Raw genomic sequence first — 20,372 nt, 5'->3', positions numbered from 1 at the left:
TGAGGACTGAATTACCTTGTTTGGGTTAATACACATTCATGAAGAACATACCTTCTGAGGAAACCCAAGTCATCCCATAAATCCTGTCAATAAACTGATCTGGAATTTCTTTAAAATGTACCAAAATATGAGTAGCAAGTAATTGAATATAGCCTTCCACCTCCCATTCCTATCCCTTGGCCCCACATTTCCCACTTTTGATCTTTGATAAGCTTTGTAGTAGAGACAGAATTTTGTTGTAAAAGATTTAAGTATAGATCTGTTTTATTGAGGCTGGAAAAAACCAAACCTTACTATGGACATTTTCAGGTAATCAACAATCATCCTCCAAACATTAAGCTTAAAATGCTTCGTAAAGGAGTCTTTTTGGAAAATCTCTTCTCTTTGTAGAGTTTAAGGTATAAAACTTCACTGTTTCCCCCTATGTTTCTACTATTTAAGCTGCAGTTCTTGCCCCAGGTTTGATAAAGAAAGGGACATTGGGCTTGGATCAGGAACTCTTGTTTATAGCTCCAACTCTTTCTCTCACAGGATATGACTTCAGGCAGGAGCACTAACGACTAAGACCTCATCTTTCCCAGCTTCCAGATGGGGGCCCAGAGTGCTCACTACCAGAACAGTCTTGACATTATAGGATTACTTATGGGATTATGGTTGAGGGGCAAAATGAGAAGGTGGGGCAAGATGCTTTGCTGTCATCAGATGTATCATTGCTCTCTTTCTACCTTTGAGCTATTTCTAGGGAGAGGAGGTGAGACCATTGTACATACTGAATCTTGTGTAGGCTCAGTTGGAGTCTTAGAGGAAATCACATGCCTTTTTCTACACAGGAGTCTTCCATGAGGTATGAGGGAAGACAAAACAAATTGGTTATGAATGCAAGTGACTTTGAGATTGAAATGACCCCATAGATGTTTGTAAAATGACTATCATAATATACCAGTCCTTGTCCATTTTCACTTCATCTCCACAATTAGACATTAATAGCAAAGAGAAGTAGATTAATATGAATCATCTTTGTAATGGCACAAATTATCTAGTTGTCACAATTCAATAGAGGTTTCCAAAATTAAATTTATCATTGTTAAAGCTATGCATGTCATATCATGGATTTAAAGAATCTCTCCTTCAGAAGATCAAAATCTTATTTTCTTAATACAATCATTGCTGCTGCTACTGCTGCTAAGTCGCTTCAGTCGTGTCCGACTCTGTGCGACCCCATAGACGGCAGGCCATCAGGCTCCCCCGTCCCTGGGATTCTCCAGGCAAGAACACTGGAGTGGGTTGCCATTTCCTTCTCCAGTGCATGAAAGTCAAAAGTCAAAGTGAAGTTGCTCAGTCGTGTCCGACTCTTAGCGACCCTATGGACTGCAGCCCACCAGGCTCCTCCGTCCATGGGACTTTCCAGGCAAGAGTACTGGAGTGGGGTGCCATCGCCTTCTCTGAATACAATCATTAAGGGATGTTAAACAATAAAAAAAAATAGTAATTCCTTTAAACATCTTTGAGAAACAAAAACAAATCTGAAACACTGGAATGCAAGCAAAAATAAAACTTGTTTCCATGTTAAAAAAACACATTTAATAATGCTGAGAATACTTTTAACTGGAGATTCCATATCTTATTCTGTACAAAGTCTTATAGTTCAGATTTTAAGCTATATTTATAGGTGACAAAGGGGGTATGACTAATTTAAGTCTAAATGATTTTAAAATAGAGAAATTCACTCAGTGTGAGAGGAGCGATTTGGAGAGCTAACAGGATGGAAATACGTGATTAAAAAAAACAACATCACTAGACATGGAAATAGTTTGGTACCTAGATTGCCAATATGAATAATTCTTATCTTGATTTGGGTATTGTTTAGGTAAACCTTCTCACAACTCTTATGGGTATCATGGGAATAAGAAAGTAATTTAGCAGGCTTTCATAAAACCTTTTTCTTTTCATAATCACAATACTATCCTTTTTCCTGAAATTTGACCTGTCCCTCCTTCTGTTCCTCCTATTAGGTCAGTTGCTAGAACAGATAGTTGTAAAGTTCTGCCCCCAAATAAATGCCCCTGTGTTATCTACCTCTGGGATAGTTGACTATTGCATTATAAGAAATCTATCCTTAAGATTTTAAGTGGTAATTTACATAGGACATTTTCCTAATATCTGTTTAAAGGATTATACTAGGCAATAGGGATATAAAGTTGCTCTCTACCCTCCCATCCCCAAATCGAGTGATATTTGCAGCACTGGGAATGATACCTCTTCCCCATTCCTATGTTTCCTTCCATGTGGAGGGGCAGGGTGTAACATTCCTAGCCTATTTCCTCTGCGTCTTTGCTCAGCTGTTCCCAGGGAAACTGAGTAATGACTGTTGAGTTTGGCTAGAGCAAACTGGTTGTGCTTGGATCTACACTTTCCTGTGTTCTTCTTGAGAGCCAACTGTCTGCAGGGAGTCTGTGCTCTATTCCTCTCCAGTGAAGGGTCTATCCTTTGTTGGCTGAGTGCAGAGGGAGAACCTTGTCCTACCCAGCACTGCCTATGGGTGGGTGCTTGCTTGCTTAGGTGCTCAGTTGTGTCCTACTCTTTGTGATCCCACGGGCTGTAACCAATCAGGCTCCTCTGTCCGTGGAATTCTCCAGGCAACAATACTGGAGTGCATTGCCATGCCCTCCTTCAGGGGATATTCCCAACCCAGGGATCGAATCCAGATCTCCTGCATTGCAGGCAGATTCTCAACCATTGGAGCCCATAGGGAACCTTAGTTTAATCTGGGTTCAGTATTTAGAAAACACTCTCTTCCACTCATACAAACCATATCCATCTAGTCAGCTATTTTAGTAATAAGTGACACAAGCCATCTCATTTATTTCTTGAGTCCATAATGTAGAAAAGAATATTAATTAGCCTCTATTGAATACCAAAAATAAGTAAGTAGATTCTGACCATGTTATGCTTCTGTTCCAGGCTAATGTACTGTCCAGGCTAATGTTTTGTTATAATAAATAAGCTCCAGGATTTCAGAAATTAAAGAGTGTTGAATTAAGCTTAGATTTGTGTTTTTAACTATAAAACACATTCCTTCTTCCTCATCTGAGGTGTTAACCTCCTCTCTTAAAGATAGCAGCCTTTTATTTTTCAGTATAATAGTAAGCAGACTAGTTCTCACCACCAAGTTTTTAAGTGGGCTATTATTCACTTTTAAGCTGTTTGTAGCTGTGGTTTAGCTTTAATCTATACAAGAGAGCATGGGGAAAATATACAGAGAACAATGTGTCAAAATCTAAGAGCTTGTTCTCTCTTTGACTCCAATCATATAATCTCCAGTAGTATAATCTCCAATCATATACTTCTCCTTGTCCAGGGAGGAGAAGTAAAGTGAAAGTCACTAAGTCTTGTCTGATTCTTTGCAACCCCATTAACTGTACAATCCATGGAATTCTCCAGGACAGAATACTGGAGTGGGTAGCCTTCCCTTTCTCCAGAGGATCTTCCCAACTCAGGGATCGAACCCAGGTCTCCCGCATTGCAGGTGGATTCTTTACCAGCTGATCCACAAGGAAAGCCCAAGAATACTGAAGTGAGCAGCCTATCCCTTCTCCAGGGAATCTTCCTGACCCAGGAATCGAACCAGGGTCTCCTGAACTGCAGGTGGATTCTTTACCAACTGAGCTAGTGGGGAAGTCCCTAGGAAAGAGATGCTTCACTAAAATATAGGTTCATTCAGATCAAAATTCAGTTAAGAAATTTCAGAGTAGAAAGAAAGAGATGTGGGAGAATAATGTCAATATGTATGTTCACTTTGAATTAATTCAATTATGAATTTTAAAATGTATTTTTGCACTTATCTATTTTAAGAGACTATCTGTTGAGGAGGTTAGTGTGGCATTCTGTTCTGGAAAAAATTTTGCATGTTTGGTTCATAGAATGTTGACCTTATTCCCCATTATTTCCTGAGAGGATACAGGACAGACTCAGAATATTTTTTGTCATCTAGGCAGGAAGACAATTTCTAACTCTCTGTGTCCGGAAGTGTTTACTTTAATGCTCTGTCCCTTCACGCAGGATTCCACATCATAGTCATCAACAGTATTGCAAAACCTTAGCAAAAGCAACTGCATTTTTTTATGCTTTTCCTGTAAGCAGTGAGTTGCTAAAATTTTACAGCTTAAATCCATCAAATAGGATCATTTCTTAATCTTGTACTCCAAGGTTCTCACAACTTTTAGGGAGGTACATGTGAAATATTAGTGTTCATATAGGCAAAACCGAGCCCTGTGAACATAGGGCACCCACGGTGCTCCACGGACACTCATGGAGTATTTGATGGTAATTTTTTGTATTATCTTTAGGGCAGCTCATTTTTAGCATTATCCCTAGGTAATTGGCCTTCTTCTAAAAGATATGAATATTTATCAAAGCCAAATATGTTGTATACATGTCCAGCCTCACATGCCATTGAAAGTAAAACAAAGAATACCCATAGGTTTTGAAAAGATCTGGGGCATCATTAAGATCTCTCATTTTATATCTGGAAAAAAACTGAGAAATAGGCAGTGTGACTTGCCCAGATTTGTTAGTGGCCATCCAAAATTAGAAACTTAGTACACAGTCAGTCCTGTGTACTTTTCACTATATTGCATTAAATAGAAAGGAAAGGAATAGCTATTTAGACGTTGTTTTGGCCAGGGTGAGTATCTTGCCAAAGTTTGCATATCGTACCATTTTTACTTATCTCAATTTAAGACAACACTGGACAAGCATAAAGTAAAAAGTGAAATAGTGTTTGTGTATTGACAAAAATTGAAATAGAAAACTCTTCACTTGCTACTTGTCTTACCTTTGTAACTTTTCCTAACTCGGCCCTCATGAGTCATTTTGTAGATAGGATTTCAGCACTTAAGCATGCAGAACAATGAGCTAGACTTTCTGGATTATTTTCCTGGTTCTGCCATTGATAAGCCATGTGACCAACCATCAAAGATAAGTTGCTTAACCTTTCTAAACCTCAGTTTTCTCCTTTAATAAGTGAAGAAGATGTATTTTATATCATCAAGTTCAACTGAACTAACTCACAGAGCTATTTCAAAGGAGTAAGTAGGATTGATCTAGATCAGATTTGTGTCAAAAGGGACACTCTTGGAATTTTCAATTTCATTGATTCTTCATTGTATGGGACTGTTTGGATCCTTGGCTCGTACTTGCTAAATGCCATCCTGACCCCACTCATTATTACAACTCAAAATGCTCTCATAAATACCAAAGTGAACCTGTTTGAGAACCATCAAACTCATCTCTGTGTATATAGTTCTTAGCAGACATATTTGGGACATAGTAAATACTCCCGGATACCATCATCATCCCAGAAAATAATGTCTGGGGTCTTTCCGGACCTCAACATCTTCACCGAGTTGGGACTTTGCTATGGATTTGTGTGAGCTTCCCTTGTGCTATGAACTGTTTCAAAGGGGTAAGATTGGCCTACATCAGATTTGGAGGCCCATTTAAGCCCTACTGTTCAAATGGTCTGGTTTGTTTGCATGCTGAGTCACTTCAGTCATGTCTGACTCTGTGCAACCTTATGGACTGTAGCCTGCCAGGCTTCTCTGTCCATGGGGATTCTTTAGGCAACAATACTGGAGTGGGTTGCTATGCCCTCCTCCAGGGGATCTTCCCAACCCAGGGATCGAACCTGCATCTTTTGTATCTCCTGCATTGGCAGGCAGGTTCTTTACCACTAGTTTATTCAGTGGTTTATTCAGTGGTTATTTGTAAATCTGGTGATCTAGTTTCCTGACTCTAAGTTCACCAACTGGCAAGAATGGCATAAGGGTTCTATAATTTCTGGAGAGATCTTCCTGAGAAAGTCTGGGTCATGTGATTGTCTTAATCCCCTTTTAATCTCTTCTCTGTCATCTGACATTGTCCTTATCTCAGCCAATTATTTGGGTTAGCCAAAAAATTCTTTCAGATTTTTTTCATAAACTCTGACAAAAAACCCAAACGAATTTTCAACCCAATAGTTTGAATCCTGGGGCTTCACTGCTGCTCGGTCTCCCTTCCCCTGCATCCAAGTATCTTGTGCATTAATACAATGAGTGAGTAAGTGAAAGTTGCTCAATCGTGTCCAACTCTTTGCGACCCCGTAGACTATACAGTCCATGGAATTCTCCAGGCCAGGATACTGGAGTGGGTAGCCTTTCCCTTCTCCAGGGGATCTTCCCAACCCGGGGATTGAACCTAGGTCTCCCGCATTGCAGGAGGATTCTTTACCAGCTGAGCTATCAGGGAAGCCCGCATTAATACTACGGACTGATGGTAACATTGCCCTAATGTGAATTTGGAGATGATGCTTTTCCAGCCGTACAAAATATGTTAGGATTTGCTCAGATTGGATTATAGTTCCACATTGTTGTTTGTTAATCAACTCCTCCCTGGGTCTGTGACTTCACTGTTTTTTCTCTCACTGTGGAGGTTCTTTTCTTATAGGAACAAGTCGGGGTGCAGCCAGCCCACAGTTTCACTCCCAGTCCTAGTTCTTGCACTGTGGTCTTACACCTTGGCTAGGTAAGAAGTCAGTCAATTCTGTCTGACAGCACTCTGATAAAAAGATTGAAGAGATTGAGAGTAGGAACTATTGACTAAAATAATTATCCTGCTCATCCTGGATCAATTTGATATCTACTTCAAAGAGATACTAATAGCTTTGGATCCTAGTGTGTAGAAAAATGTGAATACATCTGAGAACTGCTACCAGTGAGAGTTTGATATCAAAATTGCTTTTGACAACTCAATATGGAAAAGAGATAACAATTGAAATGACTAGCTAATAGGAACCCACAACCTACCTGGGATTACAAAGTATATTTCTTCTTAGTTTTATCTAGGATATAGGTCAAACATGTGTCACTGAACCAAGTTTGGGTCCGCTTGCCCATGAGCAGTAAAGCCAACCTACTGACACTGGGTTGTGGTGAAGGAAAGTGCAACACTTATTGTAAGGTGAGGTACGAGGAGTCCAGGACAACTAAAGCTCCCAAAGTCTGAACTCCCCAATAGGATTCAGCAAAGCATTTTTAAAGGCAAGATGAGGGAGGGGCGTCCCAGGGTATATGATCAGTTTGTGCACAATTCTGAGGCTGGTTGATGGTGAGGTAATAGGGAAGTGTTAATATGTTACAGGGTTAACATTATCAGTTCTTAGGCACCAGGCGTTCTGGGGACTATGTGCTCATGGTCATCAGATAGTTAACTTCTTCAATTTGGTAAGGGTTTGAGCATCTGTGTTAAGGAAATGTGCTTCAGGTACTGTTACCAACGCTCTCCAGAGAGAGGCTAAAGCAGAGGATATGAGCGGAGTGGGGGTGAGGGGTTTGTCCCAGGAAGGGCCCAATAGGCCCCTATTCAGTGCCACATGGATAACTATTTTTCCACAGTCTTTTTGCTTTAACTATTTGGAAGTAAGTTTAACTAGAATTGCAAAAACTACATTTACCTATAAATTTCAAAAATGATCATTTCTTCTCTTAATCTTGCACTTCTTTCTCCTCATCCTCCTCCTTCCTATTGTTATGAAGCAGTATAAGATAGCCATTAAAAATTGGGCTTTAGAATTGGACAGATCTGAGTTTAAATCTAATTTCAGACAAATCTATTCTGGGTGATTTTGGGGAAATTATTTTACTTCTTTGAGTCTTAGATTCTTTATCTATAAAATAAGGACAGTAACACCTACTTTGGAGAATGCCTGTGATTATTAAATGAAATAACATATGGAAAGTGCTAGGGAGAATGCTTGCTTCATAGCGAGTATTCAAAAAAGAAGTATAGTTAAGGGTTTGTACGTCAAAATAGCTGTCCAAATGCTTCATCAAACTTTTATGAAAAATTAAGGGGCTGTTGTCATATCTTGGGATATGCCTCTGTCATACCTCTCTGCTCTTTATTTTTGTTTGTTCCACATTTCAAATAAACTTGGAAATTTTCTATATATAGCTATATATAGGCCAGTTACCCAGGAAAGGAGGAGTAAACCAGTCAAGGTAACAGTGAATCACAAATGGAGAACATCTGTTTATTATCCTGAAATGTTTATTATCCTTGGAAGAAAAGTGCTGGTAAGACACATCAGCATGTATTGCCATCAGGCTTGCACGTGCTTCTTTTAAGTCAAGACTACTTCAGATTTTCTCATATTCAATTGATTTTGGTGATTATTCTCCAAGCTTTCATCAAAATGAAATATATATGATGTTTGATCATTGTAAATATTCCTTTTAATGCACAGAGGGAGAATTAAAAATCTAGTAGGATCAGAAATTATTCATTGTACATTTTAAGATATTACACAGTGAGGATAAGGATATGCCCATGTCTCCTATTTCCCACTGTGTCTTTACTACATAGCGTCATGCCTAGAACATAATAGGGTATTAAAAAGCAAATGGCCTGCTTGTATATAATTATTCATATAATTAAGCATTGGTCTATAATTATGTATTTCTGAAAGTAGTTGAAAAATCTGAAGATAAAATGACATTCAGCCAAAAGTTTCTGTCAGATTTGCCTAATAAGACTCCTTTTATGTGAACCAGTTAAGCTGAAGTCATTGCTTTGCCTTAAGGGAACAGCATTCTGTTGTGATCAATCTGTGTGACTCTTTCCCGGAGGTATTTTATTTTTAATAAAAAATTGCCCAGTGGTATTTTTTAGACTTGCTCATTAGCATTTCAGCTGTCTTATCTAAAACATTGATGTGTGGTTAAATTAAGGTTGTAGTTTTAGGGGATAAACTAAAAAATAGCAAACTGCTACATTATATATAAAGGACAAGGAGATTTAAATTAGTAATAAACCAGTCTGTGTTGGGTTAATGTGATTGGGTCATTAATCACAACCTTAATGATTGTGCAAAGGGCTAACTTGAGCATATAGCATTTTTAAAAGCTTCAGCATCTCTTAAAATTTGTCTAAAATTAATTTCTTTGGGAAGTCTTGAAGTTTTTTATTAGGAAATCTAAAAGAGTATTGAAATAGCAAAAGTTCATAACAAGGTAATGAGATTGATCTTTCTCTTTTAATGAACAGATTGGAATGTATAATTTAATATGTATTTCCTTCTAAATAGTCATTTAGTCTAAGAATACCATCCCATTTAGACTTTGTATTTGGGATTTGCCTGTAGCATTAGGAAAACAAAAAAAAATTAACCTCATTATTTTATGATTATGCTTCACTCTTGAACTTGCTTGTTTACCTTAAACATGTGGCTGCAAATATTTGGAGTCAAATGTTCGGTTGGTCATAAAAATCAAATCCAACTTTAAATACAAAGGATGTGCTGTTATTGAGAACATGAAAATAAGAGTGGCAGTCTTTGATGATTATTCTTAAAGAATTCTAATGGTGTTTTGAGATGCTGAAAAATGGCAGCATCGTTGGAAAAAAAAAGTATAGCCTTCTAAATGACCACTGCATTGAAGGTGGAAACATTGGGGTACATGTGTGCTGTTTTCTTTTTTTAAAGAAAAATGAGCCTTGTTATTTTAGCATTCTAGCAGAGCAGCACAGTTAAAGATGGGATCCTTACTTGAAACACAGGCCTCCTTTATCTAGGAAATTCTTTGTCAGTGGCACAGCCTTGGGATAAATATTAATACATATACAGTAACAAGAGAGAAAGAATCAATCACTTTGTGCAGTCTTGGAAATCAAGTGATAACTGACAGATTAACATCCAACTACATAATAATTATGGCTCATGTATTCTGAGTCAAGATTTAATTTATCCTCTCAGTTTTAGAGTGTATATATTGGAGAACTATCATAAAATAAAATGGGCACCTAACTTACTGGAAACATGAAAGAGATGTTATTCAGTGATTTCTGTATAAGATTCAGCCATTGACCAGTTGGGAATTGTTCAGTTGCTCAGTTGTGTCTGACTCTTTGTGACCTGGGACCGCAGCATGCCAGGTTTCCCTGTCCTTCACTGTCTCCTGGAGTCCGCTCAAACTCATGTCCGTTGAGTCAATGATACCATCCCACCATCTCATCGTCTGTCACCCCCTTTTCCTGCTGCCTTCAATCTTTCCCAGCATCAGGGTCTTTTCCAATGATACTCAGCTTAGTAAGTATATCCAACTGATTTGTTTATTTTGGTGTGACTGAGGCACCAGAATATCATCTAATTTTTTCCCAAATACCACATAACTTCTGGGTGAGATAATCTACTTACATACTCACATGTTGCTATCTCCCAAATCCAAAATACCCAAATAGACATCTTTGCCTGGATGTCCTATAGGCTACTCAAACTTGCTTGTCATTATCCAACCTCATCATGGTCCCTTAACCCCTGGGTAAAAACTTGATGTTTCTATATCCCTTATGCCTATTAATATTGTGGCCAGCCAAGTTCCAAGAGCTGGAACTCATAATGTCCTTCCTAGCCCCTCCCTCATCTCTACATGTGTGTGTGCGTGTGTGCTTGCTTGTGTCCAACTCTTTGCGACCCCATGGACTCTAGCCCGCCAGGCTCCTCTGTCCACAGAGTTTTCCAGGCAAGAACACTGGAGTGCGGATTTCCTCCTCCAGGGGATCTCCCCAACCCAGCGATCTAATCTGTGTCTCCTGCATCTTTTGCATTGACAGGTAGATTCTTTTCCACTATGCCACCTGGGAAGCCCCTTCTCTGCCTAGACTCCTCCAAATTAGTCACCACCTACAAAAGTTTCCTTCCATCTGCTATTGCTTTTTTTTTTTTTTCTTGAAGGATTGATGTATTTTATTTTATTTTATTATTTTGTGTGTGTGTGTGTGTGTGTTAATTTTATTTTTAAACTTTACCCATTGGCCCTGCCTTAGGGAAAGCCCCACCTGCCTAGCTTCTGACTTAGACCTTAGCTACAGCAGAGGTTTTGCATCATTTATTTCAATCAATCCTTCACATTAATGACTGGAATCTTTTTCTAAGAAGCAAATTTGAGATGTCACTTTCTGCAAAAGTAAAACAAAAAACATCACTTTGGTGTTCTTCTTTAGAGAAGAAAAGTCAATAACCTTCACCTCGTGAGCAGACACATTTACTCCCTCGTTATAACCCAACACTTCATCCCACACAACACTCTGCATTTCAGTCACACTTTAAAAGTTTCTTACAATCTGTTTAATTTGCCTATCTATTATTGTCATTAGGCTGTTTAACTAAACTGTTGAGGTACTAGAGAGCTGTCATGTATCACTGATATGAATAAATAGAGGGTCAAATGAAGCCCCTGGCACAGAGTATAGGCTGCTTAAATGTTTGTTGAGTGAAAAATAACAGCTAACACTTATATGGGTCTCATTATGAGCCAGGCACTGTTCTAGGCTATTTATATTAACTCATGCAAATTTAACCACAGCACTATTGTTCAGTTGGTAAGTCCTATCTGACTCTTCGAAACCCCATGGACTGCAGCATGCCAGGCTTCCCTATCCTTCACTACCTCCCAGAGTTTGCTCAAATTCATGCCCATTGAGTCCCTGATGCCATTTAACCATTTCTTTCTCTGACACTCTCTTCCCCTTTTGCAGTTAATCTTTCCCAGCATCAGAGCTTTCCCATGTGACAGCTCTTCACACCAGGTGGCCAAAGAATTGTAGCTTCAGTTTCAGCATCAGTCCTCCCAATGAATATTTAGGGCAGATTTCCTTTAGAATTGACTGATTTGATCTCATTTCTGCCCAAGGGTCTTCTCTAGCACCACAATTCAAAAGCACGAATTCTTCTTTATGGCACTCTGCCTTCTTTATGGTTTAACTCTCACATCCATATATGACTACTGGAAATCTACAGCTTTGACAATATGGACCTTTGTTGGGAAAGTAATGTCTTTGCTTTTAAATGTGCTGTCTAGGTTTGTCATAGCTTTTCTTCCAAGGAAGAAAATTTCATGGCTGCAGTCACCATCCGCAGTGATTTTGGAGCCCAAGAAAAAAAAGTTTGTCATTGCTTCTACTTTTTTCCCCTTTTATTTGTCTTAAAGTGATGGGACCAGAAGCTATGATATTAATTTTTTGAATGTGGAGTTTTAAGCCAGCTTTTTCACTCTCTTTTTTCATCCTCAATAAGAATCTCTTTACTTTTTCTTCACTTTCTGCCGTTAGGGTGTTATCATCTGCATATCAGAGGTTGTTGATATTTCTCCCAGCAATCTTGTTTCCAGCTTGTGAGTAATCCAGCCAAGCATTTTGCATGATGTACTCTGCATATAAATTGAATAAGCAGGGTGACCATATATAGCCTTGAGGTACTCCTTTACCAATTTGGAACCGGTCTGTTGTTCCATGTCCGATTCTAACTCTTGCTTCTTGACCTGTATACAGGTTTCTTGGGAGACAGGTAAGGTGGTCTGGTATTCCCATCTCTTTAAGAATTTTCCACAGTTTGTTGTAATCCCCACAGTCAAAGTCTTTACTGTAGTCAATGAAGTAGATGTTTTTTTCTGGAATTCCCTTGCTTTCTCTATGATCCAGCGAATGCTGGCAATTTGATCTCTGATTCCTCTGCCTTTTCTAAATACAGCTTCTACATCTGGAAGTTCTCAGTTCATGCACTGCTGAAGCCTAGTTTGAAGGATTTTTGAGCATAACTTTACTAGTTGTGAAATGATGCAATTGTGAAGTAGTTTGAACATTCTTTGGCACTGCCCTTCTTTGGCATTTGGATGAAAACTGACATTTTCCAGTCCTGTGGCCACTGCTTCATTTTCCAAATTTGCTGGCATACTGAGTACAGCATTTCCACAGCATCACCCTTTAGGATTTGAAATAGCTCAACTGGAATTCCATCACCTCAACTAGCTTTGTTCGTAATGATGCTTCCTAAAGCCCCCCTGACTTCACATTCCAGGATCTCTGGCTCTAGGGTGAGTGACCACACCATCATGGTTATCCCAGTCATTAAGACCTTTTTATATATATATATAGTTGAATAGCTTTGTATGCTGCTGCTGCTGCTAAGTCACTTCTTCAGTCATGTTCGATGCTGTGCGACCCCATAGAAGGCAGTCCACCAGGCTCACTCATCCCTAGGATTCTCCAGGCAAGAATACTAGAGTGGGTTGCCATGTCCTTCTCCAGTGCATGAAAGCGAAAAGTGAAAGTGAAGTCGTTCAGTCATGACTGACTCTTAGTGACCCCATTGACTACAGCCTACCAGGCTCCTCCATCCATGGGATTTTCCACGCAAGAGTACTGGAGTGGGGTGCCATTGCCTTCTCCATAGCTTTGTATAGTTCTTCATTAATACCTTTAGTATTCTTGCCCTCTTTTTTTAAGGTCTTCTGCTTCTGCTAGGTTCTCACTGTTTCTGTCCTTTTTCATGCCCATCGGTGCGTGAAATGTTCCTTTGATGTCTCCAGTTTAAGCAGGTAAAATTATTTTCATGTTATAGTTGAGGACATTGAAGCACAGAGAAGTTAAGCAACTTATTTAATGTGTACAACAGTAAGTGTGACTGAGCATAGTATTGAACTCCAGACATGGGGTTCTTAACAACTATATCTTATCACCTCTTAGTGTAGCCCAAAGCCAGAAATAAAAATTTGTTTTTTTTTTCCATCTTTGCTTTTGGGGAGAAAAAGCAATTATAAGAAGATTAAATAGTTAGAGATTTATTTATCCAAAGGCAGTTTCTAGCATATATCTGAGAATAGAAAACAAAATCTATTTACTATGACTGCAATATATCATAATTTAAATGCAGTATAGTTTGAAAAATGATAAAAATGACAGTGTCATATTTGCAGAATTTCTCTGAGGGAGCTGCTTCTGTTGCCCCAGGGGTAGATGTTTTAATAATGGCTTTATTTTCTAAGTTCCCTTCCCTATATCATTTTTTTCTGTATTTTAAAATATTATATTTCTATTTCTTACATATTTCTTATATATTAAAAATTATTTTCCTTGGAATACTTTTCTTGGAATCTGTTTCTGGGAGAATTCAGCTCAGACAAAGATGTTCATTATTATTACCTTGGTTGCAAAATATAGAATAGAAAAGGCATTAAATGTGTTAATGTATTAAAAAAAAGAGTTAAAGCACTTTGGGGAATATTTTTTATAATCCCTGATTATAAACTCGGTTTGAGCTCTGCTCTGGGCCTCTGATACTCTGCCTGGTTTACTGTTACAATTCCCCTGAAACCAAGAAGATCAACAACCTCAACACAAATAAGGACTCCTCCGCTTTATGTGACAGATTCTTTCCATTATGTGTTAGTAGCTCAGTCATGTCAGACTCTTTGTGACCCCACCAGTCTCCTCTGTCCATGGAATTCTCCAGGAAAGAATACTGGAGTGGGTTGCCATGCCCTCCTCCAGGGGATCCTCCCGACCCAGGGATCAAACCCTGGTCTTCTGAATTGCAGGCAGATTCTTATCTGAGCCACCAGGGAAGCCAGGAAAATGTTCTCCTCAGACACCAAATGCAAGACTTGTCAGTGAGAAGAACTGCCTTTTGTCTACCAAAGTTTGAAGTGACTACAGCTAGAAAACAATTTATTTGGGCCTTTCAAACTTCTCTCTGAGTGAATCACTGGGTCATGAGTGAGATTTGGGCAAAACCTTTTCTATTTGGGATCCTTAGGTATCGAGGGTGATGGAATGGAAATACAATAGTTATTTTTAAAATTTTAAAAATTCCATTGGAAAACATATTTCCCCACAAAAATCATTGTCCAGGATAAGCAAAATGTCAAATATACTTGTTCTCAGAATTTTACTATCTCATATTTGTCTAAAGTTATGATTAAAACTTGACTTTTATCTTTAATAAAAGGGGAGGCTAGTTATTTAATAAAAGCAATTTTGTAAATGAGTGTCTTGGAAGCTTGGAGTTAAAGCTGGAGTGAGAGGGAGAGGGTCCTTGGTGGTCAGAATATTGGGGGTAGAACCTCTTTCTCTGCCTCGCCGAGTTCATGGTGCAGGGCAGAGAGAATGCTGCCTGTCATTGTGAGTGAAGCCAAAAGTAATATACCTGAGGGAAATAATTCAAACTCTATAATTTATTGTGTGATAAGCTCCAAAGTGTCAGTTATAATTAGGAAAAGGAATCATGGAGTCATTTAGAGCATTTCAATTCACTTCTACAGACACAAGCTAAGTACCTGTTGTTAATTTAGGTGCTGCTATAGGTAGAAAGACCAGCAAAATACTGGGCCCCTTGAGGGAGATATTTGGGGACAGGCGGGAAGCACGATGGTGCGCTGGATACAATCCCAGTGCATCTGGCTCTGTGAGAGATTGGTTTGGGCCCAATGTCTGTGTGCCCTGAGGAAGACCTCATGAACTCAGGGCATGCCAGAGCTACCCAATATTTGCTCATTTACTGTCTGTTAGGCACTGTAACCGGATAGTATTCAATAAATTTTACCTGATTTCAAAAACAATTCCTCTGTAGAAAATTTTAAAAAATCCCCCAAAGAAAAAACAAACTCAGTTAGATAAAGAAGTTAATGCTTCCATCCAGTAAGTACCAAAAAAAAAAAAAAAGACTAGTAATTCTATTTCATTATCTTAACCACTGTTTAATTTTTCATTTTGGTCACTTTTAGTACATTTTTCCCTCATGCATATGTGCATGCTAAGTCACTTCTGTCGTGTCTGACTATGTGACCCTGTGTACTGCAGCCTGCCAGGCTCCTCTGTCCATGGGATTCTCCAGGCAAGAATACTGGAGTGGGTTGCCATGCCCTCCTCCAGGGGATCTTCCAGACCCAGGGATTGACCTTGTGTCTCTTTAGTCTACCTGCATGGGCAAGTGGATTCTTTACCATCAGCGCCACCTGGGAAGACCTTCCCTCCTATAATACAGTTATATATTTATGTATTTGTAATCATGGTGTGCATGTACCCTAATTTTTATGTAACATGGAAAACATTTTCCAGATTCTTACACAGTCTTCATTCCATGCCTGCAGAGTGTTTCATTCAACGGACAAAGAATTTTTCTGTTAGATATTTATTGCTGCTTTCATTTTATTGTCTTGATGTTGCCATGAAAATTTTAATGTTTATGATATCTTTTAATATTTTAGATTATTTCCTTAAGTTATGGTTCCTCCAGAACACGAAGTATGGATTGTATTTATTTTTCACAGTTGCATCCCCAGTGCTAAGCTCAATGTCTGGCATATGGTGTGAACTTTAAATTTTTGTTAAATAAATGATGAATGAAGGGGAATTACTAGATTAAATGGCACTGATACATTTTATTGCCATTTTCAACCCTGATAGTGTAGTATTATTTTGAACTGGCCAGATACTTTTGCAAATGCCATTTCATTTAATTCTAAGAGAAATTCAGTGATGTAGTTAAAGAAGCAGAGATTCAGGGGTTGAATTACAATGACACGGCTGGTGTGGAGCCAATATTCAGACTAGTGTCCTTTGATGCTAACCTTCATATTTTATTCATTTTGCCACACTGTCCCTCATCTAAATTTTCTCATTAAGAGAATCTTGAAGACAAAGTCCAGAGGCTTTTAACTGTTGTTTGCCTGACAACAGTTTGTAGAAAAGTATAATTGATTAGTTTCAGCAGAGTTTGCCAAAGTGTTATCTATGCACCACTCCCAGAGCACACACAGAGCTTGTCATTCCTTCCAGGACCTATGAAATCAAAATCCCAAGGGGATCCAAAATTCTTGTCAGATGGGAATGGACATCTTTGCCAAGAACACTTGCATGTAGAGTTGGGTCCCCCAAAATGATGTGCTGAAATCCTACCTACTGGTATAGAGTTAGGATTTGTGAATGACATTATTTGGAGATAAAGTCTTTGCAGATGTAATCAAGGTAAAATGGTTCCTCCTGGATTAGGGTGAGCCCTAATTTAATGAATGGTATCTTAGTAAAGAGAGGGAACTTTGTATACAGAGGTGACACAGAAAGAACACCATGTGAAAATACAAAAGGAAGAGTGATGAACAACATTTGAACACAGAGGCAGGGGTTGGAGTGATGCATCTACACCCCAAGGAATGCCAAGCGTTAATGGAAACCACCAGAAGTTGGGAAGAGGCAAGGAAGGATCCTCATCCAGAGCCTACAAGGAGAGCATGGCCCTTCCAACTCCTTGATTCAACCTTCTAGCCTCCAGAACTGTGAGAGAGTACATTTCTGTTTTATGCCATTTAGTTTGTAAACCTTTTTATGGAAGCCCCAGGGAACAAATATAAACACCAAGATAAATTTTCTTCATGATCAAATTTGAGAACCACTAGTTAAATTTGCCCTAATTTTAAATCCTAAGATGACTGATTCTTAACCCAAAAATATTAATTTAAAACCAGAAACTATCAAGTAAAGGGCAAGACTAAGGGTGCTATATCATCAATGGAAATAAGGATTAATAAACATGGTATGAAATCATAACTCAGACATTCCAAAATATAACTAGCTCTGGGAGATAGTAAAGGACAGGGAATCCTGGTGTGCTGCGGTTCATGGGGTCACAAAGTGTTGGACATGACTTAGCGACTGAACAACAAGCGTGGTAAGTTTGGATCAATATAGTTAGATTTTGGTATGTCTGAGTTATGACTCCACCTTTTGAAAAAAAGAATAAACCAAATTTATATCTGCATGTTTCATATAGAAAAAGAAACATATATGTTTGATATCTTTAGAAAAAAGAAAGCTTTCTCTCTCTGTGGGAGATACTTCCAATAATGATTCAATTTCATATTGATCCAAAGTCTTATGCCTTTAATATTGGCCACTAATTTCTTAAGGGCCCAAATACAGAGGCTTCATTTCAACTAATAATAAACTATATTTAGCTAAGATTTCTGCTTGTTAATTTTTCCAGAAAAAAATTTTTTTTCAGTGTGGTAGATAGTGTCTAAAATGATTCCCAGTGATCTCCACCTCCTGGTATTTATTTACATTTTATACTATTGACCTAAAAAAATAGATTTCCAATTATTTCTCTGACAAAAATTGTATTTACTTAAAATAAGTGAAGAATTGCAATTTGGGATTTGCAGCCATGGCAAGCCACCTGCAAGTCCCCTGAATGGTAAGGGAAGTGAAGCTCTTTTATAGGGAGGAAAAGGAAGTTGGGAGGGCTGTAGGAAACTAAGAGTCCATGGCTTTTCATTGGCTGAGTCCTTGCCAGGAAAAAAAGGAGTTTTCTTCCTGTCGAGCTGTGTTATCATCATAGGATGTGAGAGTTCCCCCTTCTGTTCTCCTGACTACATTTAATTGAGATTTCTGCATACTAATTTTTTACAATACGATCTTCTCCCCTTAATTGTGGGCTGAACTTACTTACTTGCTTTTAACAAATAGTATATAGTAAATGTGATGGCATATTATTTCTGAGATTAGGTTATAAAAGGCTGTGACTTCTGACTTGCTTGCTTTGTTTGGCTTTTCTTGCTTGCTTTTCTCTTAGAAAGCAAGCTGCTATGTTGTGAGCCACCTTATGGGGAGGCTCATGTGGCAAGGAAATGAAGGTGGCTTCAGGCAATAGCCAGCAAGGAACTGAGGCCCTCCGTCCAACAACCCCCAAGATAGCGAACCCTATCAACAACCACATGTACACGTTTGAGTGTCTTCCTTTATATGATCCTTGAGATGGCTATGCTGCTGCTAAGTCGCTTCAGTCGTGTCTGACTCTGTGCAACCCCATAGATGGCAGCCCACCAGGCTCCCTCATCCCTGGGATTCTCCAGGCAAAAATACTGGAGTGGGTTGCCATTTCCTTTTCCAATGCATGAAAGTGAAAAGTGAAAGTGAAGTCGCTCAGTCATGTCTGACTCTTTGCGACCCCATGGACTGCAGCCTACCAGGCTCCTCTGCCCATGGGATTTTCTAGGCAAAAGTACTGGAGTGGGGTGAGATGGCTATAGCTCTAGCTAAAACCTTTATTATAGTCTTGCAAGATTCTGAGCCAGAGGATCCAGTTAAGCTGTTCATAGATTTCTAACCCACACAAATGTGAGATAATGTTATTTTGAGCAACTAAAGTTTTGGTGTAATTTATTATGCAGCAACAGATAGCAAATTCAATAGCTATTAAAATGCCTGAGCATGTCCATATTGGAATTTTATAGAGATATTGTACCCATTTCCACCCTGAAGCTAAGCTTGCTTGGTTATACATATGAATGACTATATGAATTTCTGCTTAATAATTAAGGAAAACAAATATGGTGAGTTTTGCCTCTTGCTTATTTATTCCCTGGTGGTTCAGACAGTAAAGCGTCTGCCTACAATGCGGGAGACCTGGGTTCAATCCCTGGGTTGTAAAGATCTCCTGGAGAAGGAAATGGTAATTCACTCCAGTACTCTTGCCTGGGAAATCCCATTGACCGAGAAGCCTGGTAGGCTATAGGCCATGGGGTTGCAAAGAGTCGGACACGACTGAGTGACTTCACTTTCACTTTATTTATGAACCTAGTATTTTTATGATGTCTTACCTAGAGGTCATTCTGTCCAACCCCTGTACTTATCAAATGATGAAGCCATCATTAGCTTGCCCAGGTAGGGTTGCCTGCTGCTGCTAAGTCGCTTCAGTCGTGTCCGACTCTGTGCGACCCCATAGATGGCAGCCCACCAGGCCCTGCCATCCCTGGGATTCTCCAGGCAAGAACACTGGAGTGGGTTGCCATTTCCTCCTCCAATGCATGAAAGTGAAAAGTGAAAGTGAAGTAGCTCATTCGTGTTCGACTCTTAGCGACCCCATGGACTGCAGCCTACCAGGCTCCTCCGTCCATGGGATTTTCCAGGCAAGAGTACTGGCGTGGGGTGCCATTGCCTTCTCCCAGGGTTGCCAGATGTAGCAAATAAAATTACAGAATGCCAAGTTCAATTTGAAATTCAGATAAACCAATGAATTATTTTTTATCATAAGTATATCCCATGTGATATCTGGGATGTGATTACACTACAAAATAATTTGTTCTTGAATTGAAATTGAAATCTAACTGGGTTTCCTGTATTTTTATGGCAACCTGATGTCTAAGACCATGCAACGAGTTAGTAACAGAGTCTGCGCTAGCAGCTGGATGTCTGGTTACCAAGCCAACATTATTCTTTCCACATGACCCTGTGATGCTGATGAAAGTGGTGCTTTAGAACCTCATCTTAAGGTTGTCTGTGTTTGAAGTTTTAATGTCTTGTAGCAACCATTGCTGAACTGCTTTTGAAAGGAGCTCATGGGTTATTAAAGAACAAAAGCGATGTTCTTTGACACAATCAATGGGTCTCATTCTGCAAGTGAAAGTCCAGTCTGATAGCATTAATGCAAGGTGGCTGCAGATCCTGATGTTCCAATAGTAATGAGCAGGACTAGATGATGTTAGTTTCTGACTGGATTGCATTAC

This window comes from Bubalus kerabau, chromosome 3 (assembly GCF_029407905.1).
Source record: "Bubalus kerabau isolate K-KA32 ecotype Philippines breed swamp buffalo chromosome 3, PCC_UOA_SB_1v2, whole genome shotgun sequence".
Classification (NCBI taxonomy): domain Eukaryota; kingdom Metazoa; phylum Chordata; class Mammalia; order Artiodactyla; family Bovidae; genus Bubalus; species Bubalus kerabau.
Note: the sequence above shows the minus strand (reverse complement) of the source record.